This window comes from Ananas comosus, linkage group 3 (genome assembly GCF_001540865.1).
Source record: "Ananas comosus cultivar F153 linkage group 3, ASM154086v1, whole genome shotgun sequence".
Classification (NCBI taxonomy): domain Eukaryota; kingdom Viridiplantae; phylum Streptophyta; class Magnoliopsida; order Poales; family Bromeliaceae; genus Ananas; species Ananas comosus.
The window spans coordinates 1,476,744-1,485,093 of record NC_033623.1 but is presented as its reverse complement, the minus strand read 5'-3'; the positions used below and the strand labels follow the sequence as shown (position 1 = coordinate 1,485,093).

The window sequence follows — 8,350 nt, the reverse complement described above, 5'->3', positions numbered from 1 at the left end:
AGTCTGTTCCACTATCACCAGAATCGCAGTCGTAGCCACCTTGCCCGCCTAGCAAATCACGACAAGTCCATCGTGCATCATGATGATGCTCCCACTTCCACTGGCGGGAACTGGCAGCTCTGAAACTTGCTTAGCAGGCACCTGCGATGCTCGCCTTCACCTGTTGGCAAGTCAAACACTGAGCCACATATCTGCGCGAATGTCCCTCTTATTCCAGCGGCCACCAGAACGTGCCTAAGATCCTTAACATCTTCGGTTCCCCAGAGTGAACCGTATATGCGGGAACAATGAGCTTACAGAATGATCCGCTTACCTCCGGAATTTCACGAGGCACACACAGTCGTCCCTGTACCGTAGACTCCCGACTGTCCAGTAAATCCACTCTAGTCGCCCCCTGTTAGCTGCTCTTAACCTCAACAAGTGCGGTATCTCCACTCTGTTTCACTCGGATCCTATCCAACAGATGTGGCAAGTAGTACTAGAGACATCAGCCTCGCGCTTTTAGCCCAGGGTCGGTACTATCTCGAGTTCCCAGCGCTGCTAGCTCCTCGAGTAGGTGAGTCCTGCTCAGTAATCGTCAAACTCGAGTGCTTGCACTACTTCGGCTGGCTCAAACGCATCTGCCACCACATTCGCTCAGTATCCCCTGGGCCGTGTGGCTTTGCCGGGATGATACTGAATACTAATTGTCATAGTCCATTCAGTAACTTGAGTCACCACCGGCGCATGCCTTCAGATTCAGCTGCCTTTCGTGATAGAGATGGTGAACAGATACCTTGAGACTTTGTGATCGCGCGCTCGCCTGATTACATTCCCAGTGTCGCCCGTACAGAGCTAATTGCCGCCAGAGCTTTTCACAAGCTAAAAACCACCGCGGCAAGCTCAAATCATATGACCGCGGTAGGGTAATTCTCTCTAATAATCCTTACTACGTGCAGCGATAGCAATTCACCCTACCTGCCTGCATCAGCCACGAACCAAGTCCACTGTGCGATGCATCAGAGATCGAATCCATCCCATCACCGAGGCAAGCTAGGACGCGGCAGTTCGGCAACCTCTAGTTTAAACTCGTCAAGCTCCTCTGACGTCATCACTCCAGAACAAAACGAAAATCCCACTTTCCGCGGTCAAGCGTCAAGAGGTATTCCATGGGTGTGGAAAGCGTTCGCAAAGCCTTCCACAAACCGACGACGGTAATATCCTTGCCAGTCCCATGGAGCTCCCTCCAAGAAAACGTACCTCAGTCGACCGTCGGTCGGAGTCTTCGGCCAATCCCGATCGCCTCAATCTCGTTCGGGTCACTGCTACACCTCGTGAAATCACGGGCAAGGAAGCGACGTCCCATACCAAACTGCACTTCTTTAACTTGATACAACTTCTTCTTCTCGCAGAAGCTGATTAGCACAATCCTTAAGTGCTCCTCAAAGCTCAGCATTGTCCGGACAGTAAATCAACGATAATATCAATAGATAACACCAACGCTATCCGCAGAAACAGGCGGGTTGACATCTGTCATCAAATCCGATCGAATGCGGGCAGGGGCATTCGTCAATCCAAAAGGCTCACCGTAACTCATACATGCCGCATACCGGTCCGAAAAGCTGTCTGGGAAACATCCGTCGGCCCTCCCTAGCTGGTACGTTACCAAGACTGAAGACACATCGTTCACGGTGGCTGATGGGAAGACTGAAGCATCCCTGCAACCGCTGTCCATCAAACAAACCTCATCAGCCATGCCCTCCGGCGGAGGTGAATACTGTGCTCGCTTGATATCCCGTATGGTCACTTTGATTCAGCTCGCCCTGGTAATCTACGCCGCAACCTTGATTCAGTTAGACTTTGCGTTGCCGCACGAACCATATTCTTTTTACAAATAACACTGGCGCTCCCAAGGGCGAAACACTTTCTCAAATACCGGCCTTATTCGCAGTCAGAATCCTTAACTACATAGGGCTTTAGCTCTTCTCAGTCTGCGATGCCATTCCGATAAGGTACCTTTGAGATTTTGGTGTCAGATTCTCAGGAGACTACATTAATCCACAAACTCATATTCTCCCTCTTCCAGCAGGCATCGCTCTGTCAACCTCAGAGAAAAACACATTGAAAAACTCGCGGACCACAGGAATATCCTCGAGTCCGGCGCCGCTCTGTAGGTACAACTGCTCAAAACAGTCGCCAGAATAGGCAAACACATCCTTTTATTCATCTAGCTGTGGCGAGGGCGCCGCTGAAGATATCCAATGACAACACAGGTACTCTGCAGCCTCTAAAAGTAAACTCTCCTGGCCTGGGCTCGCGAACGTCACTGTTCTCTGCTCCACAATCGATTAGTAGCCATTCGATTACCGCGCCACAACCAATCCATACGAGCACGACGATCGAAGTCCTGCAGCTGCCACTACCCCAACAGGTCTGCGATGCATGATCCACGATCTAACTGCACCGGACACGACCAACAACACTCCGCAACCATATAAACCATGTCTGGGCATCCTGCACCATCTTCGTGCCTGCAGAACAACGGCTTAACTGCATAGACCATGCCAATAATGCAACCATGCTCGGCAACTTATATAAACGAAGAGAATGCATCGGCTATCAAGAGAGTACGAACTCTAATGCTAGAATCAATTAGTGATACCTGCCACCTATCGGTCCCGGTCCAGTCCTGCTCTGTAGAGTCCTCACACCTGTGGCTGCGATAGACCCGGGCATCGGAGCCTGTCTGTCGACGCCTCGTGTCGCGCTATGGCACGACCATTTCCTCTAAGCGGTTAACTCGGTCGGTGCTTGCTCTTGCTAGTCTGCTGAGGTTCTGTGGAGCTGAAGTCTTGATGATGGTTGCTGGAGTTATGTTCCTGCTCAGAGCGACAAGGCTGCCCTCATGTGTCTTCCCTGGCTGATCCTACATCCGCGTAGCACCGGCCCCCCTTAGCTACACTGTCTGTGCCCATGTGTGGTCCTCCGCAGATCACACACCTTGCGGTACGCCTCTCAGGCTTGGTCCCTCTCTGACGGGAGGTCTCTGGATCGCTGACTTTACCCCGAGAACCCGACGACCTCTCTGAGAAACGCGATTCATTGTGAGGTCTCGGCGGACGCACTTGCTTACTCGATTGGTCCATTTCGTCGCTTCTGGGAGCTGCCTCTGGGCGTTTCCTGTTCCTGGAGATCTGTCCGGCCTCCTGAGCCCTCTTCTCGCCTATTGACATCCTCTCCTCTCTCCTCCCATAAGTGCTGCTCAAGACGCGCGTCCAAAGTCTCGACCTGCCCCCCTCCCCTAATGCCGCGGCCTAACGTAACCTGAACAGGTCGGCGTCTCAAACCTCTCTGCTCGAACAAGTTAGACCCTCATATGTGCCTCGTCTCTGGCCACGAACGGGAAACAGCTTCAGGAGTCTACGTAAACTCTCGGAACATACTCCTGATACTGTCGCCTGCTGGATCCTCTTCAAATCCTCCTCAACCTTCTGTTTCATACAGTTGGAAAAATACATCCCATACAGCATTCTACAGAACTCATCCCACCTCAGCTGCGCTGCCTTCAGTCTTTGGTCTCGCCTCACTCTCCGCCACCAGTCACGTGCATCACCTGACAAACAGTGTACTCCCAAAGGTACATGCTCCCCCTCTGGAACGTACAGATCCTCGAATAACCTCTCCATAGCACTGACCCAACCCTCAACAACCCAGGCCTCAGTGCCTCTACCATCGAAGATCGGTGGATCAAATCGGCGGAAACGAGCTAACCTCTCCGTCCACCGCTCCTGCTCGGCCTCTGTCAACTGTACTGGCCCCCTAGCAGGCGCAACTGGCGCTACTGGAACTGCTTCTGGCGGAGGGACTGCTGCAGCTGGTGCTGTCACTGGGGTAGTCGGAGGTGGAACAGACGACTCTGGTGCCCTCGGTGCTGAACTCTGGGGCGAAGCTAGCCTCTCGCACATCCTCTCCAACTCCCCCTGCCGCCTCGTCACCTCTGTCAGGGCGGCTAACTGTGCACTCAAGTCAGGGGATGTACTCGTCTCCGGTTGAAAACTCTGCTCCCGCTGGGCACTCGGCTCCGCATGCTCAGGCATCTCGGAAGGTCCCGAACGATCCTGCGATAACTGGGCATGCTCCCGTAACGACGGTCGACCTCGGCGACGATACATAGCTGAAAGGAACAGATCGGGGTCAGATGAAATATAAACACTCTCGACCCAATCAACGAAAGTCTGGAAGGCGGTCCCTATTTTCCTCCAAAATTATGTTGTCTGCAGCCAACATAATTTCTCAGGTCAAAACAGGCACTCCTTCAATCACTCACCCCGCTCTAGGAGGAGTTAGAACAATTAATCATTGACTTTCGCAATAAATTACGCCTCTCGCGTCTTGCCCTCCTAAGGTTTGCCAAACTTAAGTTTTCTAGGTCCCAACGACCTAATGCTGAGCTCTGATACCAACTTAATCTGTCACGCCCCGGATATCTCGTTCCCCGGGCACGCCGACAAATCCGCCGTATACAAAGAAATTTTCCCTGTATACGAAGCGATAGCTGTACCTGTAAATCAAACACTACTACGAACAGTAGTAGAGAGCTGCTAGAGAAAACTGAAGCTAAATAAAACAGAGTTTCATATACATAGTTCAGATCCAAAATACAGAGCTACTCGCACTGGCGAGTTAAGTCAACTATGTACATAAACTCGAAACAAAACATCTACCTGCAGTAGGGCACCTCTAGCTCAGCACGTCGGGTAGGGCTCTAACTCGCGACGCCCTTGCCTCGATCCTGATCCGCGGACGGTGCAGCAGCCGGAACCTGTGGCTCTGCAAAAACATAGGTAACAACTGGGCGTGAGAACTACTGTAAAAACAAGTAGTCCTCAGTGGGTACCGCCCAAAACAACATCGGTCACCCACTAAGTCTACAGAAGGGAGCAAGGATAGAAGGAAAGCAGGAAGCATACTCTACCGCTATCATCCACTACACTATCATGCTCTACACTAACCAACTGTAGGAAATGTCAAATCTGACCCAATCCAATCGGGACTGTAAGCATACCCGTCCCCGGGACTGTGAATACACCCGTCCCTGCCCCGTTGCGACTATCGGGCTCTATCCACACTAACTGGTCCGTGGAGAGCAAGTCCAACTGGCATGAGCGACACCAACGCAAAAGCACAAGCCTGACTCCGGAGTGGCACTCGTGGGCGCTACCCAACCGAGTATGCAGCGTATCTCTGTCGAGCTCAATCAGGCTCCAACTAGCCAAAGTCAAGTAATCGACTCAAACTGGTCTAACAACCAACAGGTAACGTGCCCTCGGCACAATCTGACGCCAAAAAGGCGATACGGGTCCACCGTCAACTCTGACGGCACCCAACAGTCCGAAACAACCTGAACGACCCTGTAAAAATCCACTCGGCGAACCAGCACGAGTGTAAATACATTCTAGACTACCTGGAGTACTCGTCTCGAAGAAACTGCGACAGTACAATTTTCTAACGGCTCCTAGAGCTAAATCAAGCAGTTTATACCGGTGACAGGTCCAAATCGCAGGTTTTCTCCTAATTCAATTTTCAAGTCCAACATGTATAATCTACTTAATTTATAAAACATGCTCCAAAATTCAGATTTCACAATCTACAATTAATCCATGAATTTGAGCTAACATTAATTACCGAAATCAAAATCTATACATGTCGACCAATAAGAACTTAGGAGTAAAGCCGATGTAACCCACCTCGCTAGCTAAATCCAATCCGGCGCGACGTCGAGAACGGCGGAATCACACCTTCTCCCGGCCTCATCACAATGCTACGACGACGAACGCACGCTCGAACGGCACTGCGGCGCAACGTCGACGACGAAAACCTCCCGAGCTCGAGCTCTCCACCGTGCCCACGAGCTAACATAAAGAGAGAGAGAGGATAGCAACCTTAATTAGTAGCACCTGCCACCTTATCCTAATTAAGGCGGTGGGATAAGGTTGAAAGGTGACAATTATCCAAAAGCCCCTCACCTACTACGATATTCAACTTTAGTCCTCTACTTTGAAACTTGAGTTTTAAAGTCTGTTTTTTTACATCTATTTTGCGCAAAACGTCTCAAGCTCAATCAAGCATAACTTATACTGTAACCTTGCTAATTTGCTAAGGTTCAGTATCTCACACTTCCTCTGCCTCCGCCTCCGTCTCCACCAGAGAAGGAGAAGAAGAACTCAGAGCGAACTTGTGTGAAGGCAACGCGGATAGAGGCAATGAGGTTGTTTTCATATTTTGGCACTGCGATGCGGCGCGCAGGCGGGGTAGAGAGGCTTGCGTTGATGATTGATGGGGGTCAGAAAGGGAATGAAAGGAGGGGTTCAAGGGAAGAGGAAGAAAGAGATGATGGGACTATAAGGGTCGAAGAATAGTGTAATTTTTTTTAAAACAGTACAATTTTTGTCGACATAGTGCAACTTTTATTTTAAAGAGTGTAATTTTCATCTCAAAGAGTGCAACGTTCATATTAAAAAATATAATTTTCTTGTAAAATGGTGCAATTTTATTTTAACGGTGCAACCTTCATCTTCTTCTTCTATTTTCTCTGATTTTTATATTTTTCGGTAGCATCAACAATATATAATGGTTTTTCAAAAAGAATTTTTTTTTTAATTTTTACTTTCTATTTTTTTTTTCTACCATCTACATCTTTGTTCGCTCTTTGGAGATGGGCTCGTCTTTTTTCCTCACTGTCACGGGCGACGAACACATCTTTGGCAATGACCTCATCGCCTCCGTCTGCTCCGCCCTCACTTGGGCCCGCTTAAAGTTCTCCTACTCCTTCGGCGCCAGCAGACTAGAAGGCGAAGGAAGAGGAGGCGACGCCGCCCTCGATACCATCACTGAGAACCGCCGGAACCGACAGAGGTGGAGATGGAAGAAGAGGAGGTGGCAGGGCCCTCGTTACCATTGGAAGAAAAAAAAAATAAAGAAAGAGAAAGAAATAAGAATATTTTGATTAATTTGTTAAAAATTCATACCGAATCTATAAAATTTAAAGTAGCCACCCACCTTTGCAAAATTACAAAATTAGTGAATACTTTATACAAATTGACCATAATAAAATTATTATATTCAGGCCCTAAATTGAAGCCTGCTACATGTGCATCTTCACAAAGAAATTAAAAATAACTCAAAATGGAAACAACTAGGATAATAAAATAAGTAATTAAACTAAGAGTAGGTCATGGCCTCGATTGTCGTTGCGAATTTATAGAAAGGAAAGGATGTTGCACGTGGCATGTAGCAATCTTTACAAAAAAGTCAAAATATAATATAAATGCGTATTGTACGGGAGTAGCAATATTAATTATTAATTAATATATGATGATTAGATCCAATAATTTCTATCAATATCGCAGGTACTCACGACTAATTCAAAATGTACTGACTTGGATCTTAATTTTTTTAATTTTCGATTTTTATATTATTTTAAATATTGTATTATCTACTGCATATTATGATGTTATAAATAGTAGATTATGATATGAATTTTTAAAAATTATACATTCAAATTTTATATTAAAAACATAAAAATAAAAAAGAGTACATTGCGGATAATCCACATATTTACCCGCCAGCCTGCAGACGAGTATGAATTAGCAACTCAAATTTACTGAATAATTTTATGCATGCCTAAATAATATTTTGTAACTACGACAGTTTTCGCTCGGTGCAATGTAATGATGATAGAGATTGATGCCACATTTGGTATCATTACTATTTATTTTTATTTTTAAAAAAATATTTTTGAATGCAGTTGATTAACATGCTAGTGATCAAACCTCATTATTGCCATCTATTTTTGTGCATTCTAGTTAATTTTCCTTTGTAAAAAAGGTAAATAATCGGAAAAAGAAACAGCAAATAAGTTTTTCTCTCCCCAAAGTAATATGATAAATATGTGTATATATATATATATATATATATAGTACAGTAGCAATTATCTACTACCCTTACTCGTATAAAATTTATGTATAAAAGCTAAACAAAGATGATAATGATACCATATAAATTAAGACCTAACGTACGTTTCAAATTATCATTTGCTTAAAGCTTTTCTTTTTTCTTTGAAACGTTCTTAATTTTGTGCCTAATGTAATCTCCACAATGTCCATGATTCTTCGTGGTTGTAATTGTGCAATTTCTTAGTACCGCGTGGTTTAATTTAATAACTCATCTTGAGAAGTAAGTAATTTTTAAGTTTTAGGCCACCTAGTTACTTGTTTATTTTGATCCCAAAAAAAAAAAATTTTCTAAGTTTACAATAAGATGCGGCAATCACTTTTGGAATCTATACAGAGAAATATATTATACCCACTTT

The 8,350-nt window shown here is 46.3% G+C and overlaps 1 long non-coding RNA gene across 3 annotated transcripts in view; it reads right to left on the bottom strand.

Annotated features, from left to right (window-relative positions):
- The window catches only part of LOC109707228, a 23,964-nt gene extending 16,605 nt beyond the window's left edge, over nt 1-7,359 (bottom strand). The window contains exons 1-3 of one of the 3 annotated variants that reach the window (XR_002215445.1): nt 6,667-7,359; nt 5,727-5,891; nt 3,891-4,153 (exon numbers count right to left, since the gene is read on the bottom strand). This is a non-coding gene — a long non-coding RNA (uncharacterized LOC109707228). Of the gene's footprint in view, nt 1-3,890; nt 4,154-5,726; nt 5,892-6,666 lie in introns of those variants that run through there. The other 2 variants (XR_002215446.1, XR_002215444.1) reach the window with 2 other exon arrangements.